Below are 18,709 nucleotides of genomic sequence, written 5' to 3'. Positions count from 1 at the left end.
CTGGTAAAATCCCATGAGTAGCAATGGCCAAGTTAGGGAGAGTTAATGAAAACTCTAATCCAACAGGTCTGAATGGCACCAGTTTTGGGACGGCTGATTTGTAGCCAGTCAATATGACAACAACTGGGATGAGTAATGCTTGAATCCAACTCTTTTTAGAAAGCAAGAGAAACTGGATGACTCAAGCATAGCAAGGCTATTAGCCAAGCCCTTTCTGATTTTGCTTCTTTGCCTGATACCCCATCTGACCATATTTTAGATCTAGGAAAATGGACATCCACACCCCTTGTCCTGTTCCCAAGGCATTTGGCCTAAATCCAGTTGCCAGTCACAACTCAAACCATTATCATCATCATCGCATGCTGTCAAGTCAGTTCTGACTTATGAAACCCTTGTTCAAGGGTTTTTCAAGTAGAGAGTACTCAGAAGTCGTTTACCATTCCCATATTCTCGGGGCATCCTTGAACTGTGCAGCTTGTCCAAGGTAACAAAAGCTGGCTGTATTCACAGGAGTTCCCACAAAGAATTGAACTCAGAACTTCTGGCTCTGCAGCCAGATGCCTAAACTCCCGAGTTATCTCGAACTGATTGCCAAATAGCAAGTCAACATTAATGTATGTTCCATAGATTCAGTGGGTCTCCCTTAGCTGGGGCTTTCAATTGGAGTTAAGTCTTTACAAGAATGAATAGCAGCCATTTATTTGTGTAGAAAGAAATTAAGTAATGAGTTTGGGCCTCATATTTCCCCCTGCATCCATTAAGACTCAAGTTTGTTCACTCTACTGAAGGGGTTGAGCAACTTGTGCCTGTTCAGATGTCAGTCTACAATGCCCATCATTCAACATTTGCTATCCAGATTTGGGCAGTACAGCTTCCTTCAGTTGGAGTGTCTGAAAGGTTGCAGGTAGCTCACTTTGGAACTTGATTGAGATATATATAATAGTGTAATGTTTCATCCAGAGAGGATGTTTCACTCAAGGAGCTGCATATGGAAAGCACAGCATGTCAGTTGTTGCTCAGCAGTACAGATCAACATTGGTTAAAGTGAGAAGACATACTGATCCCATCTAATTTGAGCACATCTGCCAGTTTTTGGCTTCACCTTTCTCTGACCTGGCGATTTCTATTGTATAACAAGAGGAAACTTAATATGTTGATATGCATTTGAAATGAAACCAGAAAAACAAGACAAACTTTTCCCCTTCCGCCCCAATGCCCCAAATCAGATGTTTTGATTCAGAGACAATTCAAAGAAGAAGGATGATTTAATTGTACTCAGTGACACACTGTCGTCCAATCCAGTCTGCTAACCTAAAAACTGTTCTAGTTCGGTATCTTGCAAAGTTTCCCCAAGTAAACTTAATTAGTGTAAGCTGTTGTACTGCCCCCATTTCCAATCCTCAAAAGCATAAAGATACACATAATGGCTTATATCTATTATACTGCAAAAAGCAGCTAGCTTAAGGAGCATTTAGTGTAATGCTGGTCATAATGAATTGCGGAAGCGTGTACAGTAGAACTCCCTGTTCTTTTGCAGAAAGATCCAAGGCCCAAAAATGTATTGCACAAAGGAAAAACCCTGAATTATAACATAAAGATAGGCATAGATTCGTAAAACCACTGCAAGAAATTTCCTCCTCCTTCCCACATGTATCAATACTATATTACCTACAACAAATAAGGTCTTTTCCTCTCTAGTACTTTCTGTCTCTCTTTCAAAGCTGAATTTTTACATCCACAGCCCCTTTCTAAGGGCCTCCCACTCACTGGGTTGAGCCAAATCCTCCATAGGAGTTGCATTGGCACAACATATTTGGATTGACCCATGTGCAAGAACAAAAATGGAGAAGGTGCCACCTCTGTGCCACTCAAGATGCCAGCTTCCAGAGTGGTTACTTTCTCAGGACATGCCTCCAGTAGTCCTCAGAGGCAAACTCTAAGGTAGATCGTATTTGGGTAAATTGCCTCTGCTGGAGAACAGGTGCTTTTTCCGTCCATTCATCTGTCAGGACCTAGCTCTGAAGCACTGAGGAAGGAGCCAGGTAAACAGAGCCAGCCTGTGTTCTACTGGAAGATAGGGCACCTGTGACTTCAGCATTATCTTCCTGCAGGAGGCACCATCTTCATCCAGTGTTGTTGTCTTCAGCCTCCTCTTCTGGAGTAGGGTCATATATCCTGCTGCCAGCAGTGCAGTCAAGAGGATGTCACTTTGCTTCTCATTCTGGCACTATCCTGAGATGACTCTAGCTTTCTCTGGGCTTCATAACTGAAATGGAAGCCACACATGCTTAAAAAAAGTATAATGATGGCTTAGCAGTCAAGTCTGTGCATGCATACATGTATTGCATTTCTATCCTATCCTTTCTTTGAGGAGCTCAAGGTGGCATAAATGTTTCTTCTTGTCCTGTTTCCATTTTATATTCACAACTAAGGAAGGGACTGTCTTTCTGTTTTTATACTGCAGCTCCCAAACTTCCCCGGGCAGAATTCTGGGAGGTGGAGACATCTGTGTTTACCTTGGTGGTGCTTTCTTTGGCCCGTTTCTACTTTCAAAATTAAGAAAGCTACCCAGCTACTTTCTATTTTCAAAATTAAGAAAACTACCTGGGAGTCCTATGTCTTCCTGGGAGAGATAGTTCTTTCACAGGTAGCCTCGAAAGAATGGGCCTATGCCTCCCAGGAGGATTTAGATGACTTCCAGGTAGCCATAAGACTGCTTCCTTCTTTTTTAAAAGTAGGAACAGCCCAAAGAAGGCACTGGTGGGGCAAATACAGCTAATCTGTACCTCCCAGAATTCTGCCTGTGGAATTCTTCAAGAATTCTGAAAGTTTCCATTAAAAAAGAAAGTCCCATACATATTTGCAACAGGCAGGTTAGGTTGGGATATTATGCCTGGCTTAATTTCAGAACATGGGGGCATAGGAGGTTGCCTCATATTGAGGCAGATATTTGGTTCCTATAGGGTTGATAATTCTGACTTGCAGCAAATGCTCTGCAGAGATTTCAGGCAGGATTCCTTCCAAGCTCTACCTGGAAATCCCTGATGTTTTCAGGTGATTTCCCATCTAAGTATCAAGTAAACTTGCCCAGATTCCAGAATGAGTTGTGATTGGTGTGTTCAGAATGGTAAAAAGGAGCTTCCGCAGAATGTAGCTACTGGGCTATTGATCACATAACTTCTGTTCTGATTTGACTGCCAATGCATTTCAAAATCTGGTTCAAATTACTACATTTAACATATAAAGGTCTTAAATGGCTAAGGACCCCTTTATTCAAATTTGTTTTCTGTTCTGTCATGATGTGCATTTAATTTGAAATCCACACTGGAGGGTTTCCCTTGTATACATCCTCCAAGAGATTCTTGGGATGTGTGAAATTTGAAAAACAAATTTGAAATTTTTATTTGAGAAGTTCTCATAATCATGTAGTAATTGTAATTTCTTTGTGAATTCCTGAACTGTTTAATATGAAATTTGCATGTGATCATTTAATTTTAAGTTGCGATATACTTTTCATTTATAAAGGAAGATTTCAGCATTTCATGAGCTTGTGTGTGTCAGCGGTAGAGGAAAGAGCTTGCATTTTAAGCCATTTTTGAAAAACACACACACACCACTCAAATGTCACATCCTTGTGATCTTAAATACCAAACATTCCCAAGAGATACATTTTAAGCCTTTCTGATGACAAAAAGAGAAGTGCAAATCATTTAAGTTCAATTTTCTAGGTAAGGCAATAGTTTAATTAGTCCTGCAATGTTGAGAAGAAATTCTGTGGCATTAAAGATTTTGAATAAATGTAATAAAACCTGCCAAACATTTGAATCTTACATACTTGTTGTTCCCTTGTCATGACGTTGTGCACCTGATTATTGCAGAACACCTGTGCATTTTTAAAGATCCTGATGGAATTCCTTCTCTTTAATTATCTTTGAGGTTTTTTTCCTAAATGGTGAATTATTACCTCTACTGAGCCTTGTAAAAAGTTTAAACGTCCACCCTATTGTTCTCCAGCACATGGTATTCCTTATATGTAACAAAAATAACATTAGTTTCCATTAAGAGAGTCATCACCTGGATTGGGGAAACCCAAGGGCTTCCTGAATTGGGTTGTAGGTGGGAAATCACTAGGAGGCAGGGATGGGGAGATTTATGAGATTTGCTGTCAAGTACCAAAGACTCAGATCTGGATTTGGAGCTCGAACCCAAAGGCTTGCCAAATCTCTGCCAGGAAGACAGTTGAAAAGAAAGGGGAAGTTCCAAAACCATCAACATATGGACTGCAGTTGCTGAGTGGCAGTGGGGTGTTGATTGATGGTGAGGTGGGGCTGGGGGCAGAAAGCCATGTGGAAGGGAGGATGGAATGGAGGACAGTATTGATGATGGACTGAAAATAAATGTGAGGAACGTGTTTTGTTTTGTTTTTGCCGTCCCGTTTGCTACTCAGAGCTTTCATTACCCACACTTTTTGTTAGCATGCAAGTGCCAAACCTCCCTCCCTCTCTCCTGAACATGTTGGAGATTGGGCTGTACTTTTGCAGAGAAAGATTCAGAGGTGGTTTGCATGTTCCGTTTTCACATGTGTACACCTAAGATAGTGAAAAGTACATTTAAAAGTGCAAAGCATGAACAGCAACATAGAACTCAGACTAGACTGTTTATTTGTCTGGTTTAGTAATATCCAGAGCAAGAAACAGTTATTTTCATTCTGGATGAGGATTCAGGGATTTGGAATGACCTACGTAGCTTTACCCAAACTCTGGTGTTCTCTACTGTGACTGGCAGTGGATGTTCAGGATTGCAGACCAGAGATCCTGTCACAGTATGTAAGCTCCTCCGTGACCTTTGCACTTTATTTCCAAAACCGAGTTTGGAACTTTAATCAGGGCAATACGTTAAAAATTGTCTTCACTGGTGTTTTTTCGGGTGAGGGTGGGGAGGAGGGCAGTTTAGATAATGTATCTTAGAAATCTTCTGTTATTATTGTCATTCTTCGTTCATTGGAACACTGAATTTGGATGAGGCAGTATGGAGAAAATGCTTCATACCAGTGCTTTGATTGATTCAAACTCGGCCCCCATCTGATTGCTTTTGAAGTTTGATTGCTTTTTACCATTTGGCAATGAAACATGTCTAAAAATGTAGATTTTCAAAACATCTAAGTATTATAAACATGAACTACGTTGTTTGGACTGTAACCAGAGAAGAACTTTTGGAAAATCATGATAAATATTATTCTCTCCTTGCTTTGCTAACATATGTCTTCCTTCATGGACATCAAACAGAACACTCAGAGATCATATATACTAACTAGGGTAACCTCAGAGTCTATTTTGCAAATACTGTACTCTTTTCTAGAAGCATAATCTTTTTTTTTTTTTAAGTTTTTTGGGTGGCATCTGAAGACTAGCCAATTTACTGTGTTGCAAGTCTTCTTCTATTATAAGGTGGAACATTTAACGTTATTCTATGAGAACCTATGTTGTCAATACATTTATTATTGTTTAAATGGCTACAAAACCCATACTGTTTTATTGTGACAGGCAGATATAGATACATCTCTGGAAAGCGTGTATTATATTTTTAAAGTAGCCGTATTTGTTGGTTTCAAAATCAACTAAATGAAAATTAAAATTATTGTGGCACCATCAAGAGCAAACATTCATGGTTTTCATTTCCAGTGCAGAAATTCTCTACAACTGACCAGTTTTAGGTTTGCCGCGTGTTGTGTTTAGAAGGACAAACAGTCTTTGGCTTGAGAGACTGTCAGAGGAGAATCCTCTATGTTTGAAAGACTCACATTTAATGGTTTTCTGGCTCTGGTGTCAGACTGAAGAATAAATAAAAGATCACATGAAGGAAGAGCAGGAGCATGAAAGTTGCCCGTATACATTTAGTATACAGTTTGCCCTGCAGCAATGTTTCCCAGTGGGGTGAGGCAGATGGTATATCTGTTCATATTAAAGCACACTGCTTATATACTGCCCCATGGCACTTAAAGCACTCTCTGGGTATTTTAAAATTCAATTTTTCAGGCTACACATTGCCCCCATTCCCAGAAAGCTGGGTACTCAATTTCCCAACCTTGGACGGATGGAAGGCTGAGTGAACCTCAAGCCAGCTACCTGGGATTGAACCTGGGATGTGAGCAGAGTTTTGGCTGAAGTACAGTACTGGAGTTTAACCACTGTGCCATGATGCTCCTTTCATTACATTACAGGCAGGTAACGAACGCTATGTTGGAAGCATTACATGTATGACTGAACTCAAGGGGTCTGAGCTGACAGTCTTGGAGGTGATAGACTTGTTTTATTCATTTTACTCATTCCAGATGGAAAATTCCTCCAAATGGATATATACAGAGCAAAGACTTTTATTCTTCCTGTAGTGATGAATACCGTTGTTTGAAATGGGAGCTTTTCTTTTTGCTTTTTTTTTCCTAAGGTCATTTGAATCATTTGACTGATACCATCTCAATTTGTTTTCTTTTTATGTGAACTGGTTTCCTTGACAACAGGATGTCAAACCAACTTTTCAGCTGTAATCAAGTCAAAACAATATATTCCTTCTCTTCTGTAAGCCCTCAAGTCTCAGGGAATTATATCAACCAAGGTTTAGTAGGTCACAATAACAGAACCCAAACTCCCCTCATCACCTTCATTTCTTGTTGTGTGTTTGAAAAAAAAAATCACGTGTCCATGTATGGAAGATCCAAATAGAAAGAAGGATGTCAATAAAGAAAAATACATAAATCCACGTAACTGTGTCAATATATTCTGAAAATATATTCAGAGTTTCGAAAACTTAATTTTGGACTACAGTTCCCAGAATCTTTCAGCCAGCATGACTAATGCTGAAGCATCCTGAGAGCTACAGGTCAACAAGGCTTGTAGGACAACGGATGGCACATAGAAACACAGCTTAGCATCATCAGTATATTAATGACACTTCACTCCAGATCCCTTCTTAAAGGTGATAAAGGACACATGGGATAAAATAGAATGTGATGAGACATCAGAGCTAAAATGCTTTGGGGTCCAACTGTGTCCCTCGGTTAATACTACCGTCTAAAACCAAAATGGCTGGTACAAGTGGAACCAATTTATTGCTATTGGATCAAGTTTTCATCCCCAGTGCAAGTCCAGCAAGATTCCATGACTAAAGGTTTCAAAAGTTGCTGACAAGTCAGGGAGAATCACCAGAGCAGCATTTCTATCTCCGTCACCTCTAAATGCCTCATCCTTCAGGTTTATTTGTTAGGATGACCTAGACTGTTACAGTGCCAAATCCCAGACTGAATTTAGATTGCTGTTGATCTAAATCAGAGCTTAGGAATGTTACTTTATTTTAATTTTTTAAAACAATTATTATTCTAGGAGTTGTGCTATCCAAAAATTAATATTCCAAGTTCTGTTGTAGATGAAGAGGGCTTAGGTGTGGCCTAAAGGCTGCATGTAGCCTCCAGTGCGACTCTGCACTCTGCCAGTTGCCCTGCACTCCAAACACTGGGGGTTTCCACTTTTAATTTAAAAATCTTTTTCTAGGTCCTGAATTGTTCCTTCTTAAGAAGATAAAGGACAAATGGGATAAAATAGGACATGGTAAAACTTACTGCTTAAATACTGTGGGGACCACCATAAGTCCTTAGGTAAAGGTAATGGTTCCCCTTGATATTTAGTCCAGTCGTGTCTGACTCTAGGGGGCAGTGCTCATCCCCGTCTCCAAGCTGTAGAGCCAGCGTTTGTCCGAAGACAGTTTCGTGGTCACATGGCCAGCACGACGGAACGCCGTTACCTTCCCACCGTGGTGGTACCTATTTACCTACTCGCATTTTTTTTACTTGCTTTCGAACTGCTAGGTTGACGGGAGCTGGGACAAGCGACGGGAGCTCACTCTGTCACGTGGATTCGATCGTACGACTGCTGGCCTTCTGACCTTGCGGCACAGAGGCTTCTGCGGTTTAACGCACACCGCCATCATAAGTCCCTACTACTGTAATCAAGAGGTTTCAGGGGCAACCCCCCATTTTAGGCTCAGTGGTATCATTTTAAACTGGATTAAGCTTTTTGTTGCTTCTGGGGTTTTTTTTGGGGGGGGGGAATTGTCACACTCATACACCCTTCTGTGTATTGTGTCACCAAAATTGCATCTATCCCCAGAACTTGATTTACAGGTCAAATGGCAACCCCTGTACTGTGTTTTTGGGTTGCCATGTGAGTTATAAATAAGGATCCTTCCTGGATTATACCTTGTACTAGTCCAAGGAAATAGCCAATAGCACCTCCTAGTGCTGTTTAAGCACTGCCTTAGCTAACAGCTTGCTTCTTGCCCTTTTAAAAAGGGTAAGAAGGCCTCTGCTGAAACACAGTTATTATTAGTTATTATGGTGACACTACATAAAGCTTGTGTTCCAGCACTGACCAGCGATACGCTCAAGTATAATGTCTTGTGACTGCTGCCTTCAAAAAGAATAAGCAAGACTTGTTGGTATTAAAAACTGTACAAAAGATCAAGGAGGTTCAGTTTTACAAGCTGTCAGGTTTTTATCATAGAAAGATCCTTTTACTTCCTTTCTTTATAGTTTAAACCTATTTAGTTCTTTATATATTTATAGAAGGATGCTTGTTTTTACACAGATTCCAAGAAGACCACAGACTTCATAGCTTCTTCACAAAAATGAACATCTCAGGTCTTAGCAACAGCATATCCCTAAACTATCTACCTCATGTCTCTCACTTTTCCCCCAAATCACATTTTTAAGGGGGAAATTGTGGGGTTCAGGGGAGTGGGAGGTTTCAGCAGTTCAGAGAGATGTAAAGAAGGCAGGGGCAATCCTTTGATGTGTGGAGAGGTGTCTGCTTCATTTGAAAACACTATTATAGGAAGACAGTGACTCTCAGACACCTTTCCTATTAATCCCTGAACTCAGGGATTTGTTATGAGTTGCTGAGCTGAGTGAATCTCACAGTTCTTTCATTCAAACATCTCCTGGTTCTCCCAGAAGTTTCTTGAGATCAATGATATTATCTAGACTGGAGTGATGGTGCTCTTGTTAAATAACTGGGAGTGAGAAATCCTTGCTGAACTGCTCTAGCTCATGCTGAGACATACCAGTAAATCCAGACCTCCCTCCCTTTGCCCCTGCCTTAAGGATTTGCATGTGCCCTTTGGAGGAGACTAACAAAGACAATGGGAAGGAGACAGGTCTTAAATCACAACCATTTCCTATAAGGCAACTCATTGTGATGGAAGTCATCAAGATTAGCATTTAATTTATGGGTAATCAGTTCTCAATGTGACCAAACCCAGGTTTATCCATCACACCCTGCTCTGTTACAGATATTTCTAGCCACTGTGTGGGAATGATTTCAAATGCAGTTATCTTGCTCCTGCTGGCCTATGCAGATGGATATAGTGTTGAACTCTAGGGTGGCTGTGTGTTCTGTTTTACAAAGAGGGTCCTCTGTATATCCTTATACATTAGCATATGCAAACATTATGCATATCTCCTTTATTTTCAGCTTTTCCTCTTCCTTCTGTTTCTGCTGATGCATTTCTCCCTTTTGCTATGTATAAGAGGCATACCTACCAGCACTATAATTTAGAATGTTATGATCGGACCCTACTTAAAATACTGTTTCGTACATGACTTGGAGACCCTCCTCTGACATTGTGTATTTGTGTTATGGTCTGTTAAGTCAGAACCAGCTTATAGCAACCCTAATAGGGTTTTCTGGATGAGTGAGATATTTAAAGAGTGGTTTTACAAGTTCCTCATTGATTTTCCATGACTGAGTGGGGATTTGAGGCCTGTTCTCGAGAGTCCTCCTAGTCAGTCACTCTATCCACTGTTTGTAGCCTTAGTGTCTTCCTGGAGAGTTGTGTGGTTCTCATTCTGCCATCCTTATTGAAGCAGGTTAAGCTCTTCTTTTACTTTTGTACTTTATGAAACTGATATTAAGAACTTGCTTGTCTTTGTTCTGCTACTAGTGCAGTTATAGTGTTCTTGTTAGGCATTCTGCTTTCACGACATTTTTGTCATGAAAAATGATACCACTGTGTATATAATTTTATTAAAGCTTTATGTATACTTTGAACATTTTACATTGAAATTGATATATATATTTAAATAAATAACACCCTATTCCTTTTTTTTTTGACATATAAAGACGGCACAATAGGCTTGAATAATCTCCAAATAATCCATTGCTTGACCTTTTGAAAAGTGAAGGATACATTTTTGAAGCTGAGGGACTAGTAGAGAGACTATCTCTTTACCTCTTTATCTCTTCGTACTTCTCAAAAGGAAACACGAGTTATTCTTCGTGTTAATTCTTCCTGCTGTGGGGGGAAAATGTTTTACATTAACATCTGTTGTACAGTAGATGGGAAACTTTAAAAATTCATCTCTTCATTGTAACATCACACTGAGCTGAAGAGAGTAATTTAAACTGACTTTTGAGAAACTGTATTCCATTTTTTAATGTACTTCAATAAATTTCTTCATTATTGTAGAATTGTTTTTCTGGCCATATATAGTTTTCCTAGTCCCCTGATCTTACGGACCTTAGAATCTCTTCTCTCTTTAGCAGCTGCTTTATGTTAGTCCCAGATAAAGGATACCTCTCACTTTTCTTCCATTTTCTTTCTCTCCCTCTGTTGCCCTCTGAAATCACATTTTTAAAATTGTGTAGCTACCACTGGAGTCTTTGAATAAGGCCCCTTTGTGTTGTGGCTAGTTACCGGTCAACTTTGGAATTCCCTTCCCTGGCAACTTGCAAAATCCCTAGCCTGTGCATGTTCTGAAAATGTTAAAAACATTTTTACGCATACTGGCTTTCAGTGATCAAGGAAAGGGAGGACCTGGTTGGAGATGTGGGGGTTGGGAGATGTTACCCCATTCCTAGAATTAATCTGCATTATGTAAGAGTTTTAATAAGTGAATATTGAAGACAATCCTGTATTGCTAAATGAGTGCATATGGTCCAATTGATATAGGAGCAATTATTCTAAAATTTAGAATTACATTTGGAGCTCAAATTCATCTGTGGCAGTTGATAGTGGACACTTTTGTCATGAGTTTGCATGTGGATAGCCTATCAAACAGAAATATTGTTATCCCAGTTTGAGATTTGTGTCATATCACAGGTATCTTTTTTTTTTTTTTTTTTTTGGAATTCTTCTTGCTCCACCAGTTATTTCAATAGTGACCTGCTTGTTCCATGGCATGGAGGCTGGAGTTGGGTTTGCAGAACAAGGGCCAAACTAGATGTGATATGGAAATGAGGAACCAAGTAGGAGATATCCTGATATTTGGACCCCTTAGTACTTACTAGCTCAGTAGTTTAGGTTTCTGGCTTCAGAGCCAGAGGTTGTGAGTTTGATCCCTCACTGTGCCTTTTGCAAGTAGAGCCAGCCTGGGTAGCCTTGGGCTAGCTGCACAGTCCTAGAATGCTTCCAGAGGGGAATGATAAGCCACTTCTGAGTAGTCTCTATCTGGAAAACTCTGAAAAGGGTTGCCATAAGTCCAAATTAACCTGATGGCATATGGTTATTATTACCACTATTCAAAAATAGTAGTGGTGCACTGGTTGAACTGCAGTACTGCAGTCAAGACTCTGCTATGACCTGAGTTTGATTTCAACGGATCAAGGAGCTGACTCAAGAATGACTCAGCCTTCCATCCTCCTGAGGTTGGTAAATTGAATGGGCATCATGCTTGCGGGGGGGGGGGGGAGATGTAGCCTGTATAATTAAATTGTAAACCACCCAGAAAGTGTTTTAAGGGCGAAGGGGTGGTATATAAGCAGCACACTTTGCTTTGCTTTATTTTATTTTATTTTTTTAATCTTGGAAGACAGCTATGGGCCATTCTGATGAAGCAAGATACAGTACGGTTCTCCAGCTCCTGCATTTCTGATTAAAATATCCCCTTCAAAGAACCCCAAACCAAAACTATTATCTGTGCCAGATACGGTCAGGGTTTCAGTTGTGCCTGTTTCCCCTTTTCCTCACAATAGTGTAGATGTGTGACAGAGATTGTGACTGAAATTGGAGGAACATCATGGGGAAAGTCTTATATTATTCACTTATACCGAGATGTATGTCTGTCTCCTGACAGCACTCATAGCAGTTCACAACAGTGTAAAGCCACAGTACAATATACAGTATAGTCATATGCACATAAACAAACAAAAAGTCCAGCAAAAAAGTAAAAGCAATAAAAATACAGACATAATGTACAAAGAGAATTCCCACCCCCTCCTCCTCCTAACCTGGCATCTCTATCCTATTCCAGGTTAGCCCCCTCTTGCATTAATGCATCTTTACTCTTAAAAGAGCAGTTTGAGCCCCATATCTGAGTTCCAGCCAGTCAGAGGCTGGTATAGAGATTCCCCAAACACTGAATCATAATACCCCCATTTTCTACTTTCTGACATCCTGCAAATGAACTTAATAACCAAGCCTTACAACAGGATGTTTTTTGGCTTTGGGCATGGAGAGAGAGAGAGAGAGAGAATATCTGTCTGTTTCAACTTACATACATTAACTTTATCAGTTCTCTGTGTACAGAGGCTGTGTGCTCTGAATGCCAGATGCCAGGTTTAAATGGCATTGTTTGGATTGTTCTCCCTTGATGCCCTGTCTGTGAACTTCTGTGGACATCTGGTAAGCTGTTGCACGGAACAGAATCCTGGACTGGATTGAACTGAGATGGATTTAGCAAAGCAATTCTTATGTTCAGTATTGATATCCCTTTTATTATCTACCATAGGTTTCTCCAACTTGCCAGTTTCCTATATTTTCAAGAAAGACACATAGCCGTCAAGGTATCATTCCATTGATTTCAGTGATGATACCATTAGGGTCTTTCTGAAGGAAGGAAACTAGTAAGATCTATTGGAAGAAAGACCTTAATAAATATGGAGCCACCATCATGAAGGCCATCTCATATGCCCACCAATTTAACTGCTCCTTTTGACAGGCACGCAAATGAGAACTGAGTAGTTGATCTTGACATTTGCAAGATTTATGCAGGTCTGGTCCTTTCAGTAACTTGGCTCTAAGCTGTTAATGAAAGCCAGTACCTGTGCTATTGATGTATAATGCTCTGATTATTTCTGGATCCTCTGGGCATCCAGTACATGATCTGTCTCTCTGGTATTCTGCTTTTCTCCCCATGAGGAAGCAATGCAGCTCACAATGAATAATAAGACACAAGTAAAAATAAGTAAGATATAGTATTAAAACAATTAAACAAATATTAAAGCCACCATTTAAAAAATACCCAATTACTTTAATATGGGTATCATCCTGTAATGGCCCTACCTTTCCAAGTCAATTAAAAGAGTGCCTAAAAAGGCAGCAGGACAAATGGGAGGGAGCCATTTTGTCTTCCTGGTGGCGTGTATTCTGTAGTCTGAGAGCAACCACTAAGAAGACCCTCTCTTAGATCCTCACCAAACCAGCTCTGATAGAAGAGCCCCTCCACCCCCCCCCAGAAGATCTCAAAAGCCAGGGCAGCTTGTATGGGATGGTACTGGTATTAGATACCCTGAACCCAAGCCATGAAGGACTTTATAGGTGATGACCAGCACAATCGGAATAGTTTGGACAGAAAAACAACATACTGTATAGATCATTACATAAGGTTCAACATATGTGCTGTCGTTATCATTTCATACTGCCAGACTGCATTTTCCAACAAAGATTTGTTGGAGAATCTCAGAAATCCTTTTTGGATGGAATGAAAAGGGTGGTACCCAGTCCCTTTCTTCATATGAAACAAAATCATTAAGTAGGCTTTTTGGTCTGTTTGGCCGGCTTCTGGCCCGGAAAAACTACCACAACCATCAAATCCCAGCCGTGAAAGCCTTCGAGAATACAAAATCATGAAGTGCTTTGTCATACCAGTGCTGCCCCCCCCCCGACTGCTAGTATCCAAGTATAAAAGGCAAAATTGAGTCGTAACCTGTGCTGAAGTCTCTGACTATCTCCCAGCCTTTTATGTTTCCTTTTTCTCCATCGTAATCTTGTATTTCTCATACTCCACACCTACCATGTGTACTAAAATGTCTTCTTGCCATTTGATCATTCCATATCATCTAACAAACATAAAACAAACATCTTTGCCTTTCATATTCTGACTGGTATCTTAATATTTGTACTCTCTTATATGCTGGTCTGCTGCCTTAAGTTTCTGCTTGGATTGCCAGGAGTATATTAGCAGAGAATGTTTTTTAAACTTCAGTTTAATATGGTTTATGGTAGGCTCTTGTGCAATTAAACAGATCTTAGTCAATTAATCACACATGCACAGAGAGAGAGAGAGAGAGAGAGAGACAGAGAGAGAGAGAGAGAGTGTGTCTCTTCCGTGATCCACCTGGAGATTGGAAGTAACAGTACTATCTGAAATGTATAATTTTGGTGCAACATCATTTACTTGTGTCATTATTTTGTAAAAATAAAATAATGACTGATATCATTTACAACATTTACTCAATATTTTTTTTTAAGTTACATAGGGGATGTTTGACCATTTGTATTTTGAAAGTGGTGTTTGAAAAGGAACACATATTCATTCATATTGCATTGTTATTAAAATAATAGGTAATAAATGCAACATTACTTTTTAAAAAGCATTGAAGTGCATATTTTTAAAAACAACATTGCAAGCCCTGGGTCCACCCTGACACACCCTTCACACCCAAATCACCCTTATCACCGGCAAAACATTGCTGGTTTTCTGGCTAGCACCTCTTTGCATGACCCTCTCTCTCCATCTGTAGAGGGTCCAGAGTATTCTGTGGTGCTGAGACATCCTCCTAGAGCAGGGGTCTCAAACATGTGGCCCGGGGGCCATTTGTGGCCTGCTGGATGATAGTTTGTGGCCTCCACCTTGCCTGCCCCCCGAAGCGCCCACGTGTCCTCTGCTTTCAAGATTCAAATAAAATGCCTCGCCTCGCTTGCTGGCTCTCTCCCAAGACAGTGCCTCTGTGTGCGTGCATGCGCACACAACTGTTGGGGCCCCCGCCCCATTCTGTTTAATTTTGCAGGTACCGATGGGGGCTTTTCTCCTCTGGCAAGGCGATTCTGTGAGGTTTTTTAAAAAATTATGTTGTGCCCTCCCCCCCCCCCCTGGCTAGGCGGTTGCTGGCGCTCCCTCCCTTCTCCGCTTCTTCATCCTGCTGCTGCTGCTCCTGGTAGCGAATAAGGAGCCGGGGAGGGGGTCGTGGCCGGCAATGAGGGCTCGCACGCCCCTCCTCCTCGGAGCCCCAGCCGGGTAAGGAAACTCCTAGGCAGCTTCCTTGGGCTCTTGCTCCACTTGGTGGAAAATCTGATGCGGCCCAGACTCTGCCTCCAGCGGCCCCCAGGTAAACTGAGTTTGAGACCCCTGTCCTAGAGGCTATAAAACTGCAGAATAAGCCTACCTGAAGTTTCACATGAGGGAGAGAACAGTTCTAAAGCAAATTTAGAAACATTTCCTTTCTTTTTTCAATGTTGCAGCAAGCACAGTCTTGAAAGAGACATTCCCTATTCTTTTCCACATGGAAGGAAATGACTTATTTAAGATAACACTTGCATTAAGCACTTGGTTTAAAGAAAAATGGAAATGCGTTAACCAATTCATCAGAGGCACCTTTGTAGTTCATCTAATGTTTTTTTAATTGATAGATCTAAGGGATTAATTGGCTTAGTACTGCAACTCTAATTTATACTTGAGAAGAACAATTCTGCATCCATTCATTCGACAACAAGGTCTCTGTAGTCAGTGGGACATTTACTTCTCTAAAATATTTATATCCCATCTTTCTCCCTGGCAACAGGCCTCCAAGATTTCACTAGTATGGGTGCGTGGGATTGCAGCCTTACTGCCTTCTCAGAGGTAAAGCCACCCTAAATCACTTTCGAGACCACACTTTTTCTGTCTGTCTAAAGTCTGGGACTCTTTGATCATTGCTGAGGCAGAGGAGAAAGTAGCAGAGGGCTCATCCACACAGAGCATTTGTTGTGCCTTCGGCGTATTGATGATGCCAATATTTTCCCCACCTTCCAGATGATGCAGGGCTTAAATCAGTACTAATTGTGACAAAATATGACAAAAATCCTATTTTCTCTGCTGGTTAACAATTGCCTCGTGGGATGATTAATCTGCAAGATGATTGGTTTTTGCAATCGCTGTTGCGCTTCGCAGGACAATGTTTTCTATGAACGATTTTTGCAAGACGATAATTTTTCCCCATTGGAATGCATTAAGTAGATTTCAGTGCATTCCAATGGGGAACCGCATTTCCGCAAGACGATGTTTTCTATGGACGATTTTCGCAAGATGACTATTTTCCCATTGGAACACATTAATTGGATTTCAGTGCATTCCAGTGGGGAACTGCGTTTCGCAAGACAATGTTTTCACACGACGACTTTTTCGTGGAAAGAATTACCATCGTCTTGCGAGACACCACTGTACATCAGTTCTCCTTTCCCATCAACTCTCCTACTCCTTCATAAATGTGTGTGTGTATATATCTACTTGTATGTTTCTCTCTTTCTCCTGCTATGGGCTATAGGAAGCTTTCCGTTTACTGTAGTGCTAATCTACTAAAGTAAAAAAAACACCAAAGATTCAGGAGAGAAGATGCTTTTAAAGTGTGTCTTTGAGCTTTTTGAAATTTTTGTAAGCGCTTACTTTGAGAGGTGGGTGGGAGGCTAATTTCTTAAATAACCAAGAGAAATAGATTGTGGAGTAAATCTGGACAGAAATCCTGGTGACATCCACTTTCAAGTGGCACCAACCTGCACAAAGAAGAGAGTAACAAATGCCTTCTGTGGACAAATCCATAAACACAAGTAGAACCCTCCACACAGTTGGGAATCCTGCTCTGCCAAGCACCGTTTTGACTTTGCTCCTCTCAGCATGAGGAAAGTAAAGGCAGGCCTCACCAACACAGGTTTTGTTCTGGGTGGACTTTCTGTGCCTTCGCTGTGCTGACTAGGGGATTCTGGGAATTGTTGTGTAAAGAAGTAACTTTCCCAAGCTCTGCTTTTAACTTTCTTGTGGTGCAGAATTATCATCTGTGTAAGGTGGTGGCTTGTGGTCTGAGCATGGGAAAGGCCCTCAATCCATCATTTCAGGTCGGTTGCCCATTGCTCTAGTAATGAGCCCTCTCTGATTAATATTGGTCAGAAGTGGGGTATAACAGATAAGCTTGTTTAATTTAGGCTTCTAATTATGTTGAGCGTAATGCCCCACCAAAAGTTTCATAATGTTGTATCTACAAAACAAAACAAAATAGAAACTAATAAGTACTTTGTTTGGAAGAGAGAACAAAGTCCAAATTCAGAGAACAGTGGCCTTCTTTCTGCTTGTCCCCAGTCATGGGTCTTTCTCAGTTTGTGTTGGGATTAGCTGGTCTGTTTTCTCCTTTGTTTGTTTGTTCAGTCGTTTAGTCGTGTCCGACTCTTCGTGACCCCATGGACCAGAGCACACCAGGCCCTCCTATCTTCCACCGCCTCCCGGAGTTGTGTCAAATTCATGTTGGTTGCTTCGATGACACTGTCCAACCATCTCATCCTCGGCCGTCCCCTTCTCCTCTTGCCTTCACACTTTCCCAACATCAAAGTCTTTTCCAGGGAGTCTTCTCTTCTCATGAGATGGCCAAAGTACTGGAGCCTCAGCTTCAGGATCTGTCCTTCCAATGAGCACTAGGGGTTGATTTCCTTTAGAATTGATAGGTTTGTTCTCTTTGCAGTCCAGGGAACTCTCAAGAGTCTCCTCCAGCACCACAATTCAAAGGCATCAATTCTTCGGCGGTCAGCTTTCTTTATGGTCCAGCTCTCACTTCCATACAACACTACAGGAAAAACCATAGCTTTGACTATTCGGACTTTTGTTGGCAAGGTGATGTCTCTGCTTTTTAAGATGCTGTCAAGGTTTGTCATTGCTTTCCTCCTAAGAAGCAGGCGTCTTTTAATTTCGTGGCTGCTGTCTCCATCTGCAGTGATCATGGAGCCCAAGAAAGTAAAATCTGTCACTGCCTCCATATCTTCCCCTTCTATTTCCCAGGAGGTGATGGGACCAGTGGCCATGATCTTAGTTTTTTTGATGTTGAGTTTCAGACCGTTTTTTGCACTCTCCTCTTTCACCCTCATTACAAGGTTCTTTAGTTCCTCCTCACTTTCCGCCATCAGAGTGGTATCATCTACATATCGGAGGTTGTTGATATTTCTTCCTGCAATCTTAATTCCAGTTTGGGATTCCTCCAGTCCAGCCTTCCGCATGATGTATTCTGCATATAAGTTAAATAAGCAGGGTGACAATATACAGCCTTGTCGTACTCCTTTCCCAATTTTGAACCAATCCGTTGTTCCATATCCAGTTCTAACTGTTGCTTCCTGTCCCACATATAGGTTTCTCAGGAGATGGATAAGGTGGTCAGGCACGCCCATTTCTTTTAGGACTTGCCATAGTTTGCTGTGGTCCACACAGTCAAAGGCTTTTGCATAGTCAATGAAGCAGAAGTAGATGTTTTTCTGGAACTCTCTGGCTTTCTCCATAATCCAGTGCATGTTGGCAATTTGGTCTCGAGTTCCTCTGCCCCTTCGGAATCCCACTTGTACTTCTGGGAGTTCTCGGTCCACATACTGCTGAAGCCTACCTTGTATGATTTTGAGCATAACCTTGCTGGCGTGTGAGATGAGTGCAATTGTC

General features: G+C 41.1%; 1 protein-coding gene across 2 annotated transcripts in view; it reads left to right on the top strand.

Annotated features, from left to right (window-relative positions):
* The window catches only part of TBXAS1 (thromboxane A synthase 1), a 311,542-nt gene that overhangs the window by 113,161 nt on the left and 179,672 nt on the right, over positions 1–18,709 (top strand). The gene's annotated exons all lie outside the window — the stretch shown is intronic.

Source organism: Pogona vitticeps, chromosome 5 (genome assembly GCF_051106095.1).
Source record: "Pogona vitticeps strain Pit_001003342236 chromosome 5, PviZW2.1, whole genome shotgun sequence".
Lineage (NCBI taxonomy): Eukaryota > Metazoa > Chordata > Lepidosauria > Squamata > Agamidae > Pogona > Pogona vitticeps.
The sequence above is the reverse complement of the archived record's forward strand: the minus strand, read 5'-3'. Positions and strand labels throughout refer to the sequence as shown.